The sequence below is a fragment of the Nomascus leucogenys genome, chromosome 16 (genome assembly GCF_006542625.1).
Source record: "Nomascus leucogenys isolate Asia chromosome 16, Asia_NLE_v1, whole genome shotgun sequence".
NCBI lineage: Eukaryota > Metazoa > Chordata > Mammalia > Primates > Hylobatidae > Nomascus > Nomascus leucogenys.
Window position 1 is genome coordinate 28,207,637 of NC_044396.1, and position 16,732 is coordinate 28,224,368.

Sequence of the window (16,732 nt, forward strand, 5' to 3'; positions counted from 1 at the left end):
GATTAGATAAATAGAATAGTATGAGAAACCCAGGATCAGATTTAAATGGGACCTTGATATATGACAGAGATGGCTTTACAAATATATAGTGTATGGACATAGCATTTCCTATCCTACACTATATTCACAAACAAATTCCAGATGGGTCAAAATCCCAAATGCATAAAATAAACCTTTAACACTCATAGATTAAAATACAGAAGAATATGACCTGGATTAGGGAAGGAATTCTTAAGCCATAAGGGGAAATATGATGAATTTGCATCAACATTACAATCTTCCATACAACAAAACACATGCTAAAAGATAAACAAATTTAGAAGTCCTACAACATACCTTGGAGAATGTGGTTGCAATTTATACAAAGACATAGGGTCCAGAATATAGAAAGAAATTCTACAAATCAAGAAGAAAAGGGAAAAAGGAGATTGAGGGAAAAATGAACAAAGAAAATGAACAAGCGTATCACAGTAGAGGAAATCTGAATTTTCAATTATGAGATGCTCAACCTGACTTAATGTAGGGGAAGTATAAATTAAAACAAAGATGAGATGCCATTTTTCATGATCAGACTGTCAAAAATGAAATAGTTGGACAATAAGTACTGATAAAGATACAAGGAAATGAAAAGGTAGAAGTGTGAGTTGGCAAAACCAGATTAGAAAGGAATTTAGCAGGATCTCATAAACTGGTGAATTTATATCCAGTGACTCAGAAATGTCATTGCTGGATCCCACTACTGGGAATCTATCCAAAGGAAAGAAAATCATTATATCATAGATAAGTCTGTACCCCATGTTTATGGTAGCACTATTCACAATAGCCAAGATATGAAATCAACCTAGGTGTCCGACAGTAGGTGAATGGATAAGGAAAATGTGTTATATTTGCACAATGGAATACTGTTCAGGCATAAAAAAAGAATGAAATTATATCCTTTGTGTAACATGAATGAAAACGAGAGACATTAAGTTAAATAAGCCAGGAACAAAAGGTTAAACACCACATGTTCTCACTCATATGTTGAAGCTAAAAAAGTCGATTTCATAGAAGTAAAATGTAGAACAGAGGACACTGGAAGCTGTGAAGGGCAGGGAAAAGGGAGGGATAGAGAGACATTTGTTTAGGACACAAAATTTGTGAAAGGACACAAAATTACAGGTAGATAGGAAGAATAAGTGGTAGTATTCTATACTACTGTAGAATGACTATAGTTAATAATAATATGTAGTTTCAAACAGCTAGAAGGGGGATATTGAATGTTCCCAATACACAAAAATGATAAATGGATGATGGATATGCTAGTTACCCTGATCTGACCACTACATTATATATATTAAAACATCACCATGTACCCCATGAATATGTACAATCATCATTTGCCAATTAAAAAAAGAAAAAAATTCCATTTCTGGAATATGCTATAGAGATACTCTCAGACGTTGCACACAAAGAGACATGTACAAGGATATTTATTGCAACCTTATTTGCAGTAGCAAAAAACTGAAAACAAACTAAATATCCATCAATAGGGTAATCAATGGAAAAAAATAACATAATGAGAAATATAAAAGAAACAGCTATAGAATGATTAAAAGGAATGATAAGAAAATTAACATCTTTTGAAGGCCTACTATATGTCAGAAACTATTCTAATCTCTTTACATGTATTAACTCATTTAATCATCACAGTAAATTAGTAACATGCTCTACAGATAAGGGGCACAGGCAACGAAGAGATGAATTTTCCCAGGGTTACACAGCTAGTACACAGAGATCTAGGATGAAATCCAGGCAATATGATGCTTGAGACCAAGCTTTAGCCATTGCGCTGTGCTACCTTCCCAGAGTTTACATCTTGTGATGCCTCTTATGCAATTAAAGATATACATAAAGCATGCTATATATTATTTATGTATACATATTATATAAATATGTTTTTAGAGTAGAAAACATGACAGTATATATACTAAATTTGTTTTAGTGGCTGCTGAGGATGGGGAAGTTGTATTTAGGATGATGGAGTAAATGGAGCTTTGCGTGAACCCGGGAGGTGGAGCTTGCAGTGAGCCGAGATCGCACCACTGAACTCCAGCCTGGGCGACAGAGCGAAACTCCGTCTCAGAACAAAACAAAACAAAACAAAACAAAACAAAACAAAACAAAACAAAGCAAAACAAAACAAAAGAACTTGAGGCTGGGTGCGGTGGCTCATGCCTATAATCCCAGCACTTTGGGAGGCCAAGGTAGGGGGATCATGAGGTCAGGAGATCGAGACCATCCTGGCCAACACGGTGAAACCCCATCTTTACTAAAAAAAAATACAAAAAAAAAAAAAAATTAGCCAGGTGTGGTGGCGGGTGCCTATCGTCTCAGCTACTCAGGAGGCTGAGGCAGGAGAATGGTGTGAACCTGGGAGGCAGAGCTTGCAGTGAGCCAAGATCATGCCACTGCACTCCAGCCTGGGCAACAGAGTGAGACTCTCTCAAAAAAAAAAAAAAAAAGAAAAAGAAAAAAGGACTTGAACTTGAACCTTTATAACAAATGATTATCAGTTATATATGGTGTTTATTTAATTTTTTATCAAATTAGTTATAGTTTTAAAATTTCTCACAACAAAAAGTTACAAATCATTGAATAGGTTTCAGAACAAATGTGTAAAATATGATAAATATTATCTTGATTTTGTAAAACGCACATATAAAGGACAAAGAATATACAATGATATGTTAGTAGTGGGTTATTTTTGGGTGGTGGAATTATAGGTAGGTCTTCTTTCCCTTTTATGCTTTGAACAACAGTAATTACAATAACACAACTGTAAAAATAACAAAAAAGTGATTAAGTTATATTCCCCCTAAGCCTAGACCTGGTAGATCTGGACAGTCTAACTTTGGAGGTATAATCTTAAATTCTTCCTTTCACCATCTCCTCAATGAAGAGTCTCTGAATCTTTTTTATCTTCTTCATTTCTACTACCTATTCCCTAGTTCAGATTTAATAATGTCTCTGCTGAAGAGTAACAATAGCCCTGTCACTAGTTTTCCTATTTCTATCTAATTCTTTCTAATACACCCTGTGCAGGGTGGCTAAGTTGTCTTTCTGAAGAGCCAGGCTCTTCATGAAACTCCACTTCCAATAATCTTCAGGATAAAGTTCAGATTTACCAGAAAGCACATGAGCACCTTCTTGGCCTCGTTTTTGCTTTAATTCTGTGCCTCATATCTCCTGCAACATCTTCACCTTGACTCCTTTCTCCAGCCACAGCAAATACCCCTGGAGCACAAATGATAGGAACAAGCTGGTGCTTCTCCTATAATACACTTTTCTCCTTCCCTGGTTCTCACCCTACGCCACTCTCTGCGCATTCTGCTTGGCTGACACCTCTGCTTATCTTTTACAGGTTACTTGTTTTATAAAAAACATTTACTGAGCTATGCATACTTAGCTAAGATAGTGGCAGCCTTCTGTTTTCCCACAACTCATATTCATAGTATTATACTTATCCCTCTGGGATCAATCACTGGTTTTTCTGCCTGTTTCAGAAAAAGTCTGAACCAGATTTTAGGTAGCTGTAGGGTAGGAATCCTATCCTGGTACATAAGTGCCTAATCCTAGGAAGTGCTTAGCATTTTGTTGAATGAATTAATATGTTTTGGCAGCTAGCTACCTTTTTAGACTGGATTTTAAAGAGCGCATCCTCCTGACACGTTGGTGAAGGACAACTGGGTAGACTTGCAGGGAGGATCTTCCTGCAGCGAGGAGGCTGGGTTTGCATGACTCAGCCGCAGATCACTTTTGCTTCAGATCCTTCTCACTTCTGCAGTACATGGGAGAACTGACCTACATTCAGAATCACTTTATAATTCCAGAATTAAACTCAAATGTGTAATAGGAGGGGAACTTGACTCAGTACAGGCAAACATCAGTGTTCAGAAATTCTAGATGATAAAATAAAGAACTGAAGAAGCAGGAACTGCTGACAACAACAGTTCAGAAAGTAGGACAGTTTAGACCAAGTTCCTTGGAGGAAAAAGGGATTCAAGGACTGGAATTTTTGATCTTTTCCACATAGCTCCTTATGTGAAAATGATACTTTTGAATCTTTTTGACCATGGGAAAAATGTTGGTGGAATATTCTCTTGCCTGGAGTTGTTTTGCTATGTGTACATTGGTTGTACCCAAGGATGACGCTTAGCACTTTTGAATACAGAAAGCTATACTGTGATACCAGCAAGAGACATAAATCTAAGTCCACTACTGAGGTGGGAATTACTATGGGTTGTGTTTCTAAATATATAATACCATGAACCCATCAAGCTGGATACAGTATATGTTCATGATCTAAAATGAATTCAGATTTTTAAGAAACACCAAGCAAAACTCTTCTCCATGGGTCTTCTACTCTGGAGGAATCAGCCCCACAGCTGAAGCTACGTCCTTGTCAAACTTTAGAACCAGCTGCACTGCATGATACCCTTCTCCTTCTACCAGGGGCCCAGACTGTCACACAAGGTAGATAAAAGTTCCCTGATGACCATTCATCCTCCAATCACCACCATGGACACTGAGCCCAAAGTTGATGAAGCAAGAGTCTCCAGCAAATATCCAGAAGCTAAATACATTTTAAATTTCAGTCTCAAGTTCATTCTTGCATTCATTCAGGCATTCTTTCCTTTAAGAAACATTTTTTAAAAAACTAACATTCTTGAGAAAATCTCAGACTGGGCTCTGGAGATGTAATCAATGCCAATCTTTGCTACAGTTTGTTTCTCTCAATTTCTAATTACTTTAAAAAGCAGTTCCCTCTTTGCTTCGAATTGATGTTTAATAAAGAGATGCCAAGCAGACCTTGTTATTAGTCTTCTTATTTTTAAGTAAAAAATGATTATCAAGTGATGGTGCATTATGAAATAATAATTGAAATAATATTAATAATTAACATACTCAGCAGTTGCTATGAGCCAGACACGGCTTTCAGTATTTTAAATACTTGAGTAATTTTACTACAACTCTATAGGTAGGTGTTATTATTATTCTTGTTTTTTAGATGAGGAAACTGAGGCACAGAGTAGTTAAGTAATAGCTTCTAAATTTACAGAAAACTCTATGGCAATAGTTAACTAGGGCAGGTACTACAACTAATAGTACTTAGAGAAACCAAGCCAGAGTCCTTAAGTGACTCTTATGAATACAAAAGTATATAGAAATATTTACAATAAGGTATTCCTGGTTATCTCTGCATTATAAGAATGTGGTCATTTAATCTTTTTACTGTGTTACCTGAATCTTTAACTTTCTACCATGCATACATAATGCTTGTGTCTTAACCCATTTTGTGTAGTGATAACAGAATACTTGAGAATGGGTAATTTATAACGAACAGAAATTTATTGGCTCAGAGTTCCTGATATTGGGAAGTCCAATATCAAGGTGCCAGCATCTTGTGAGGGCCTTGTTGCTGTGTCATCACAAGGCAGAAGGTGAGAGAGAGAGCAAGAGGAGGCTGAACGCTCCTTTTTATTATGACACCAGTCCCAACCATGAGGGTGGAATCCTCATGGCCTAATGACCCCTGAAAGTTCTTATTTAATGCTGTTATAGTGGCAATTAAATTTCAACATAAGTATTGGAGGGTACAGATGTTCAAACCACAGCAGCTTATCAAGTAATAAAAGTTTATTTTTAATAATAAAGATAACCTACTGGAGACTAACATGTATAATACCATCAAATTATAGAATAGCTGTTTGAGCAGAGAAAAGAGGATAACACTCACCATTTGGGGGTCAGGTAAGGATTTATAGAGAAAATTATCTGGCATTGGTCTGGGAAGAATCAAGAGTTTACATGGCAGAGAAATAGTGGGAAGGACATACTAAGCTGAAGGAACAGGGTAAACAGAGATAGGAAAGAATAGGACATGCATTGGATGAGAGTGGGAGGTAGGGTATCAGGGAATCATTGGGGAGATGAGACTGGCACTGTAGTTTGGATTGAGAAATACAGGCTTTAGAGGCAGAAGTTCTGGGTTCAAACCCAGCATTGTCACTTTGTCTGCTGCATGAACTTGCGGAAGTCACTTGGGCCTCTTCAACTATGATTTCCTCTAGTTAAATGTGTATCGTGGAGTTTCCTGCCATGCTACCTCAAAGGTTATTGTGAGGCTCAAAGGAAATGTAATATTATAAAGATTATATAGATATACATTATATAAATGAAGGCGTTGTCTACAATACCTATTGGAAAATGCCCTGCTCTGTTGATACATTATATTTTCTTGATATTTTAATGAAATGTTTATTGTTATTTGACTTTTCTTTAAATCATTTTCTCCATTGACATATTACTTAACTCTAAAGTACAATACCAAGAGTATACAGGAATACATATTTTATGATTTACTAATCATCCATTAAATTGGTGGGTGGAAGCCACTGCAATTGACAAGTCTTATTCCTGAGTGGAGGTTGTGGTGATCAATAAAATCACTAAGGGAGGACTCAGGGTAGCAATGTGTGATAGGAGGGTCAATCCAGGAAAGGTAGAGTCTCAGGGCCTAGAGGTGGTCGTCAAGGCACAGCAGGCTGTGCTACAGGATCAGAAGCTGACTGTGAAAAAGAATTGGGATGGAAGGAAGAGTACATCAGGGACTGGTAATGGCAGTGGGCCCAGGTCAGATATCAATAGAAGGAGTCTAACCCTAAGGCTGGAGCCTATGATTCTATGGTAAACACAAGTAGGAGCCTAGACTTAGATTAAACAGGCTCTTGGAAGAGTACTAGCATAAAGACTCATGCAACATTCCAAGGGAAATTGTCTGGAGTTGGGATCTTTGATTTGGTATGCAAGGCTTAGGTTCAGTCACAGAAGCAAGACCTGGTGAAATGTGGCCATAAAGTTGGAGCAGATCAGAAGCCTCATTACCTTTATGCTCTTCTCCTGCCCTAGAGTTCTTTATTATTACCAGTAATGGAAATGAGCTGGTCCTGCAGGGGTGCTAAGTGGTGTTTGCTAGGGAGATTGGTGGGCCTCTAAATCTTGGATTAAGAAGTGGCGGTGTTGACTATGCCCAGTAATTTAGGGACTGAGTGGGAGTGTCACTGGAAGTTTAGTTGTTGGGGGCAGGCTTTCTCATGGAGACATAAGTGGGAACAGTTAGGTTGTATATGAACAAGGTGACAAGCATTCGCTGGTGCCCAGTTCATGTTTAAGCTCTGACTCTCAGTTGCTTTCTGATCACTTAATTCTTTATCACTCTTGCCCCTATACATTATGGTAAGCCGGAGGGACCACAAACTGCCACTTACATTCCTTTTATCGCATCCACCACTCAGAACAGAGCTTTGTTCTTCATTGTTCAAAACATGCTGTTTGTGGTTTGATGGCATTTTCACCTCTGTTTCCATGTCATGCCTGTATAAGGGCCATTCATAGGTAAATAAATGTTTTTTCTTTGGAGATGATAAAGGTTGGTTAATTGGATCTTTGCATGCCTCTCTCAGTCTCCCTGATCTGTAATCTATTGTATATAATTATATAAAACTTTCCAAAGAAGAGTCTACTCACTGCCCTGATTTTCTCACCTCCCACTACTTTTTATTCCATAGCCTCTGGTTTCCATCTTTTGAAACTCTTCTTATAAGGTCACCAGTGACCAAGTAATCATCAAACTAAAGTAGTCTTTTTGGGATTTACTTACTTTGTACCTTTATTTTTTCAGGTGACACCGTCAATCATACAGACTACATTTTATTGGCTCGTGAGACCCCTCATGTTCCATATAATGTTACTAATTTTTTTGCAAGACATCCCCTTTTTCCTCCACAATCTCTCTAAAATGTTGGGGAGACTCTTCCCCCTGCATGTTCTTCTTGACTAATCTTTTTTGTTGTAATAGTTTATTCCTCAACTTTGTTGGTCCTCAAATTTACATCTATAGCCCCAAATATGTTGATATGGTCTAGCTCTGTGTCCCCACCCAAATCTCATCTTGAATTGTAATCTGAATTGTAATTCCCATGTGTTGGGGAAGGGACATCCTGGGAGGTGATTAGATCATGGGGGCACTTCCTCCATGCTGTTCTTGTGATAGTGAGTGAGTTCTCACAAGATCTGATGGTTTTATAAGGGGCTGTTCCCCCGCTTTGTTCTGCACTTTTCTCTCCTGCTGCCACTTGAAGAAGGGCGTATTTGCTTCCCTTTCCACCATGGTAGTAGGTTTCCTGAGGCCTCCCCAGCCATGCAGAACTGTGAGTCAATCAAACGTCTTTCCTTCATAAATCACCCTGTCTCAGGTGTTTCGTCATAGCAGTGTGAGAATTGACTAATAGATATGTCTAACGAAATGCAAACTTGTATATGCAATTGCTGCCCTTATATCTCCTCTTAGCTGTCCAAAAGACACTTAAAATTTATGTTCCCAGAACTGAACTCATTTTTGTTCCACCTCTTATATTCTCTGTCACCTGGAGGCAGTAACCTATGCAGTCATCCAAGCTAGAAACATTGTTTTTATCTTCTCTTTTTCTTGTCTTCTACATCCAATCATTGTGTAATCCTGCCCATTTTCCTCCTCAATATTTCTTGAATTTTTCTCATATCCTTTATTTCAACTACTACTACCTTATAGAGATAAATCACTTTTATCATTTGCCATCATCTCTTGCCTGGGTTTGTCAATAGATTTCTGATTGTTTTTTAAACCAATTTATTCCCCATACTACCCTTGAAACCATCTCCATGTGATACATAACTCATCAGCTTAATGTTAATTAGCAACAGGATAATGCCCCACTTTCTTAACATGGTACCTACATCTCTTCATGATCTGACTTTTACCTATGTCTCCAGCTTCAAATAGCATCAGTCTCCATGTTATGATTTACTTTTTAGTGATACGAATTTGCCTGAGGTCTCCAAATCTGCTATGCTGTTTTTCCTTTCCTAGCTTACACTCATATTGCCATCTCTGCCTTCTTTTTCTTACATATGTTTGCAATTGAGTTCTGACACTGCTTCATTCAAGAAAATCTCTTTACTCATCTTCTTCCTTCAAGGCTACCATTATTGCTTCTCCTCTGTTATCCAGTAATACTATGTACATAAATGTGTTGCAGTAGTTGTAAGTTGGGCTAGTACAGGGTAGGCATCAATAAATATATGTTGAATTTAGTTGGCACTGCTTATCCTTATTTTCTCTTGGGTGTATTGGTAGCCTCTGTGTGGGTAAAACAGGGCTCATATGTCAATGCATAGTAGTGCCTCTCTTCCACTCGAGGTGTGCCAGGTCCACCCCAACAACCTGGCCCTTCTCTGGGCCTCCAGCTCCTCACCAGGTCCAGTTTCTCATGGAGCCTTTTCTGTGAGGTGGGTGGGGTGTTAACTTTGTCAGCAGCAAGGTTAGTGTCCACTCCAGGTCATCTGCTGCCAGGGCCCAGAGTTGAGGTTGAGGGCTGCAGCATGGTTTGGTCAATAGTTGGGCCATTTTTTTCTACTATTCCTGAACTTGTGAAGAAGACTGATTCCTGATCTCTGTTCCTTGAGTCCATGCTGACCACTTCATGCCCATGCCAGAAAAGGATTTATATTAGTCTGCTCGGACTACCATAATGAAATACCACAGACTATGTGGCTTCAACTACAAAAAATTGTTTTCTCACAGTTCTGGAAACTGGATAGTTTAGATAGTTTAAGATCAAGTTTTTGGCACAGTTTAGTTTCTGGTGAGGGCTGTTTTCCTGGCTTGCAGAGAGCCACTTAGTCCTTAGACGGTCCTTCCTTTGAGGGTACAATCGCTCCAGTGTCCCTTCTTATAAGGAGCTAATCCCATTAGATCAAATTCTACCTTTATGAGCTCATTTACCTTTAATCATTTTGTATCCCTGTAGGCCCTATTTCCAAATACAGCCACATTGGGGGATTACAGCTTCAATGTATAAATTTTGGGGGGATACAAACATTCAGTCCAAACACAACCAATTTTCAGAAGTCTGTGGAATGGTAATCACCAGGCTGAGGTGGCATGACAGCTGACTTGTGAATGCTGCTGAAAGAGAGGATGAAATCTGCAGTGAAGGCAGGCCAGGCCCTGGGCCTCGAGTGTAGCAAGACATAAACTTACAACTAGCAATGGAAGTTGGGTAGGAGAGAGGAAGGTATAATTTGGATTTCATGATGTATGTAAAGGTATATTCCTGTTCCAACTTTTTGTTAACTGTGACCGGGCTCCTTATTTACTTCTTTGTAGGTGTGGAAAAGAAAAGGCCCATCTTTTTAATGAATGGCACAAGAACCTTCTCACATCTGTTCTATATTGTAGTTACCATACCAGTCAAGCGATAGATCACTTCAGGTTCTTTAATATACAACTAGATCTACATTAAGAAAATGAAATTAGCAGATTTGATACTAGAGAAGCAGACCTGGGCAATGGATCTAAAAGAAAGTGCCAACTAGGCTGGCCTGCCACCAAATTTGGAAAAAAATGTATAGAGTACATGGAATCAAGTAAGAACATCACATTATTTCTTTTATCCTTTGTAAAATGGAAACTAAAGTGTTTTCTCCTTTTTAAAACCAAGGTAATTATTTTCTCTTTTCTCTGATGTATTTAGCAGTAAGATGTTTATAGTATTTAAATGATAGAAATTCATGGTTTAATTTCTCATGCAAAGTCATGTTCTTTGACTCTTACTGTTTTGTCTTCAGTTTCATTGTAAATGTGAACAATTATAATCCTTCCTTCCTCCCTCCCTTCCTCCTCCCTCCCTCCCTTTCCTTCCTTCCTTTCTTCCTTCCTTCCTTCCTTCCTTCTTTCTTTCCTTCCTTCCCTCCTTCCTTCCCTCCCTCTTTCCTTCCTTTCTTCCTTCCTCTCTCCATCCTCTCTCCAGTTTCCTTACTACCTCCCTTCTTCCTATCTCTCTTTCTTTTTCCATTCTCTTTCTTTCCTCTCTCCCTCTCTCTCTCCCTCCCTTTCTCTTTTTGCCAACTCATATTTGTCAATTTATGATTTTTTTAAAAAAAGAAAAGCTTTTAAGGAAATGATCAACTAATATAGTATGAAGTCTAAGTTCATGCTGTCTCTTGATAGGTATTTAGATATTCCTGCATTGTCACTGAAGGCTAATATGTAAGTTTTATATTTCTGATTCTTAAAGTTTAGTAAAGTTTAGGGGTGAGGGCACATCCTCAAACTGGGAGTTTTGTGATGCATTATGGTGGTGGGGCCAATGTCAAATCATTAATGTTTAATTTGGAAAAGAATTGGAATGTAAAGGCTCTTGAGGGTAAATGGCTTATTCTCTTGTCTTTGACAAATAGTATGAGAAGTGAAGTGATCTAGAGTTACATTTGTCAAGCTTTAATGTACATATAGAATACTTAGAGGTCTTATTAAAATTTAGACTTTGATTCCATAGGTCTGGGGTGAGGGCCAGGAGTCTTATATTAGTCAGGGTTGTCCAGAGAAACAACCAATAAGACACACACACACACAGACACACAGACACACACACACACTCACACACACACACACGTATATATACACATATATATATAAATATAAATATATAAATGTAAGTTAAAATGATATACATATTTATTTATTTTGAAGAATTGGCTCACACCATTATGGAGGCTGAGAAGTCCATGATCTGCCATCTGCAAGCTGGAGACCCAGGAAGCTTGTGGTGTATCGCAATCTGAGTCTGAAGGCCTGGTAATGAGGGAACTGATAGTGTAAATCTCAGTCCAGGGACAGGGGAAGATGAGGGGAGATGACCCGGCCCATACAGTGAAACAGAAAAAAAAAGGGGCAAAACATTTCTTTCACCTTCTTCTACCTTTTGTTCTACTTAAGCCCTCAATGAATAAAGTGATGCCTACCCTGTTGGGGAGGGCCACCAACTTTCTTAGCCCACTGGGTTCGAATGTGAATCTCATCTGGACGTACCCTCACAGACACACCTGAAATAACGTTTTATTTGGGCACACCATGGCCCTGTCAAGTTGACTTGTAATTAACCACTACAAGTCTGCATTTCTATCAGCCCTTAGGTGCTGCTGATGGTTCTGGACCGTGGATCACATTTAGAGGAATAAGGCTCTAGAGCCCTGTTGTCTAATATGGTGGCTCCTAGTACATGTGAGTATTTAAACTACAATCAGTTAAAATTAAAATGAAAAATAAATTTTTCAGTCACACTAGCTATAATGCAAGGGCTCAATAGTCACATGTGAGTAAAGGCCACCACACTGAACATTTCCATCAAGGTAGAAAGCACTACTGGACAGTGCTGCTGTGGAGAAAAAATGTTGCATGATATGTTAGAAGATTCATGCCCAAATCTCACCTTTGTAACTTACTAGATTTATCAGCATTAGACGTCCTACCTATAAAGGTGTATTTCCTCATCTGAAAAGTGGCCATAATAATGATAACTTCCTCAGAAGGTTTGGAAACACTTAAATTAGTTAGCAAAAGTGATTGGCATATTATAGATGTCCCATAAACTATATATCTAGTTGTTACAAGATAGTCCAGCTCTGGAGCCAGACCATTTAGATTAGAATCTTGATATCTTGATATTGCCATTTACTGGCTCTGCGACCTTAGTTAAGTTACTCAATGTCTTTGAGTTTCAGTTGCTTTATCTGCGAAATGATTATAATGCTAATAACCTACAAGATTTTTAAGAGGATGGAATATCTGAATACATGTAAGTCTCCTTGAACAGTTAGTTTCTAGAACATAGTTCTAGGAAAAATGAAGAGCAAGAAGAAATAAGCAATGAAGTGTTTTTGACATCTAGGCCATTTAGAAAGGGCATTCTTAATTCAGAGAATTTGTAGGTGGGCTTCAGAGAAATTGTGTGCTTTCTGAATTTAAATTAATTAAAATGCATATGTATTACGTGCATTTTTCTGAATTCCTGACAGGTCTGAGACAAAGAAAAAAGGAAAGAATCTGTATTTAGAAGGGCATTTATGACTGAGAGAGCTCTTTACTCAACAACAACTTCTGGGCAGCAACTCAACCTCCTTGATGACTTTTTTGAGAGTAGAGTTTGTACTTGGAGTTTGGGTTCTGAGGGCTATAAGAAATTTATTTTCCTGGAAATTAGAAATTCAGCTTCAGCCCTTTGCATGTCAGTTTCATCATCTGTAAACTGGAGTTATTGGATTGGAGGATTTTTAAATAACACTGGAAATCTAACATGTGTTATGACCCTAATGCAGATGAAGAGCTGTTAGTAAAATGCTCACTATATCAGGAAATTTGGACAGATTTAAAATAAAAGCTTGACCAACATGGCTTTATCAAATCTCTTTAACATTAAACAGAAAACCTAGAGCAAGGAGCTCTTGAAACGTTACCAGATCTCTGAGCAGGGAAGCACTGCTCGCTGCTTAGCAACCTTTGAGGCTATAGAGTGCAAATAGAAAACTGCAGGACAGCTGAGCCAAGCAGCTTCAAGAGGAGCCATAACGAGGCAGCTCGGTGTTTTCTGCAGAAGGGATGCTTTAGGATACAATAAAGCAGTGCTTAGACAATGCAGCAGAGTTTTGGGTGTGGTCAAAATCTCTGTTAGCCATACTGAGTATACAGTAAACGGAAGCGTGACATCCTTTTCAGAACAAGTAAATCTGAAATAATTTGAGCCTAAGATTTATAGTAAACAGGGACATCTCTGCTATCAATAGCTTCAGCTTTAAACAAATATTTACACTTATGTGATTTTAATCATTTTTGCCACAAAACATTCATACATAGCAACAACCAATTCTTTTGAACCCAAAGATCTATGAAGTACATACTTTTCTAAAATGATAAGTTTAAGCATAAAATTGCTAGAGACCACATCCTGAGTAATTTTATGAAAAAATAAAATATTTTTGATTTATTCTCTTTTTATTCACACTTGTATGTGCCAAAAACATTTCTTCACATCCCAGTATGTTTTCTTAAAACACCATTTTTTTTCTTCCTGCTAACTGTTCCAAATGAGAGTAAAATTCATCATTGTACAAAAGATGCAGAAAATCTAATTATTTTCTAAGGCAGATGAAATTTGTAAACCACCTATCATCTGCCAGTCCTATCATGGTGGAATATTTATATATAGTTCAAAGGAATGGGATAGAAATTTCTGCTTTCAGAATCTTTCTGGTTATCTAGTTTATTTAGAATTGTTCTCATGTTCTCGTCATGATTTTATTCTCAGCTAATATTACTGACCCAAATATTTCTAGGTGACAGATTGTTCTGTCTCAGGCATGAAATGTAAATTGCTTTCCCTTGACTGTCCGAGTCAGGAGTCACATAAAATCTTTCCTGGAACTCTGATTAAGACAGTAGTTGTCATCCATCTCTGACTCGTATGTAGTGTGTGTTTGCCTTTCATTTGACCTCTGTTCCAGTTAAATTCAGGATCTTTTTTTTCTCAATATTACTAGTAATATCTTTCGTTTACTAATACATATCAATGGTAAGCTGACTACAAGGGCCAGAGTAATTAGAGGATGTGCAGAGAGTTCCCTGATTCCCTGACAGTAGCACATATTTCTCCAGAGTTTTTGGAGTGGGAACAAAGAAAAGGAGGTCAGTATTTAACAATGTAAGGAGTGTACAAAAATAGAAAAGTTTCATCTTGGTTAATTTTCTTCCCTTACCTCTACCCAGGGAATGGGTTGGATGAAAGGAGGTTGCCTCCAAAGACTTTGAGATTCATTACTTTAACAGCACAGACAATTAAACCTAAAGGCTTTAAAAAGTCACACTGTTGTGACTACAGTGTGAGAGTTCTTTGGGGCCAAATTCTGTAGTTTCAGTAAAGCCAAAGGTATATAGTCTGATCTCTTAGAGGCATCCTAGCATGACAATTAAGAGTATGGACTTTGGCGTCAACAGATTCGGTTCAAATTCTAGCTTGTTTTGACAAATTACTTAACCTTTGTATCCTAGATTTCTCTTTTATTAAAAGGGTGCTATGATAGTTACTTACTGAAATTGCATGGATTAAGTGAGATAGTGATCATAAAGTACCCAAAACAGTGCCTGATCTAAGATAAGTGTTCTTTAGGTGGTAGATATTATTAAAAATAATGAGCAATTAAAAACTTTCTTCTAGAATGAATCCACTGTGAAACTGTCAAATAGCAAAACCCCAGCAAAATTAGCAGTAGACAATATTTAATTACAGCTGCTGGAACCACAGAGAAATAAAGTGTGGCAAGGAAACAATTGTGAAGGAGGCATTGGTGATGAGTGAGAGTTTTTTTAGAGTAGCATCCAAAGAGGATTTTTTCCTTTCCAGGGGCCCCTAACCATCCCCTACTCTTCTCTCCAGCAGTACATGTTGCATCTTGTGGTAGACATTACCTGAGGGGGACATGCAGTGCTGCAGATGTGCCTTTATCACTTCAGCATCGCATACATCATAACAAACATAGCTACAATAATGAAGATCAAGACATGACAAGTTAAAGACTGCACATTGAGCAATTAGAGAAGAAGAAACAAAAATATTTCACAATAAGCACAACAGCTCTGATTTAATGAAGTAGACCAGCATGGGTCAGCTTGGGACATAGATCAACATGGAGTGAGGAAGCAGATGAAAACGACTCAGAACAAGAGTTATGAGAACAAACTAGAAACGACTAGGCTTAGCTTTAGTGATGAATGGATAGTAGCTGTAATTGATGAACACAGAGTAAAAGGATGTAGTTTAATCCATAATGCAGATGAAATTCTTCTCAAGTAGTTCTTTTCCTTTCTTTTTTTACAAAATCTCAAATAGATAATTCTGTAGGCTCTTGAGTGAAGAAATACTATCAAAATCCTCCTTGTTTTCTTTTTCTTCCTCCTTCCTAAGGAGGAAAAAATACTTGATAATTTGATACAAATTATGAATAAATGAAATTATTTGAAATATACTTAGTAGAAGGTGAAATCACTGAAGTAAAACACAAGTGGTTTAGAAAAACTGACTGCTTCCTGTGGTCCACCCCAGTTCATCATAGTTCCCTTCTCTTGGATTTTAAGAAAAAGTTCCAGCTAACGATTTGCTGTTATACTTATTTTCTTTGCCAAATATTTCTCTCAGAGACCTTTTGGGTAGGCATTGCTATGTCCTGGGGACAAATTCAAATATTATGGGCTTCCCTGGCCACAATACAACAAAATAGCATTGTAATCTCATCTCAGTTCTAACACAGTTATGAGAATTGTTCAAACCTTTGTTCAATTTTTGGAGGATAATTCTTTATACTGAAGATGGTTGGAAAGGCATGTGTATAATAATAAATGAAAGCTGTATTTCCTTACTATGAGATAGGAATACAAATAGAAGTACTCTGAATATGAACTTGGTGTTAGGCAATGCTTAGGCAAGAACATTGATCAGGACTTTTGCACACTATTGTGACTTTCAGGTGAGATTTCAGAATCTCTTTTTGTCACAAGAACACTACTTTGTTTTCTGAGAACATCTCATGCTTCTCTTCTTCTACCCTGACTACGCAGCCTTAAATCCAGTCTCGGCCTTTTTCTTCACTGACAGTTGCTACAGAGACACCTGCTGAAGAATTGCTGGAAGGAGTTCAGAACATGCAACATCTATTTGAGGATTTATCTCTCTTCTAAACAGAAGCATTTTAAAAAATATTGGCAAATGGAGGGCTTTGGGAAGACCTTTAAGCAGTTGAACAAGCATTTTGGCAAGAGGAG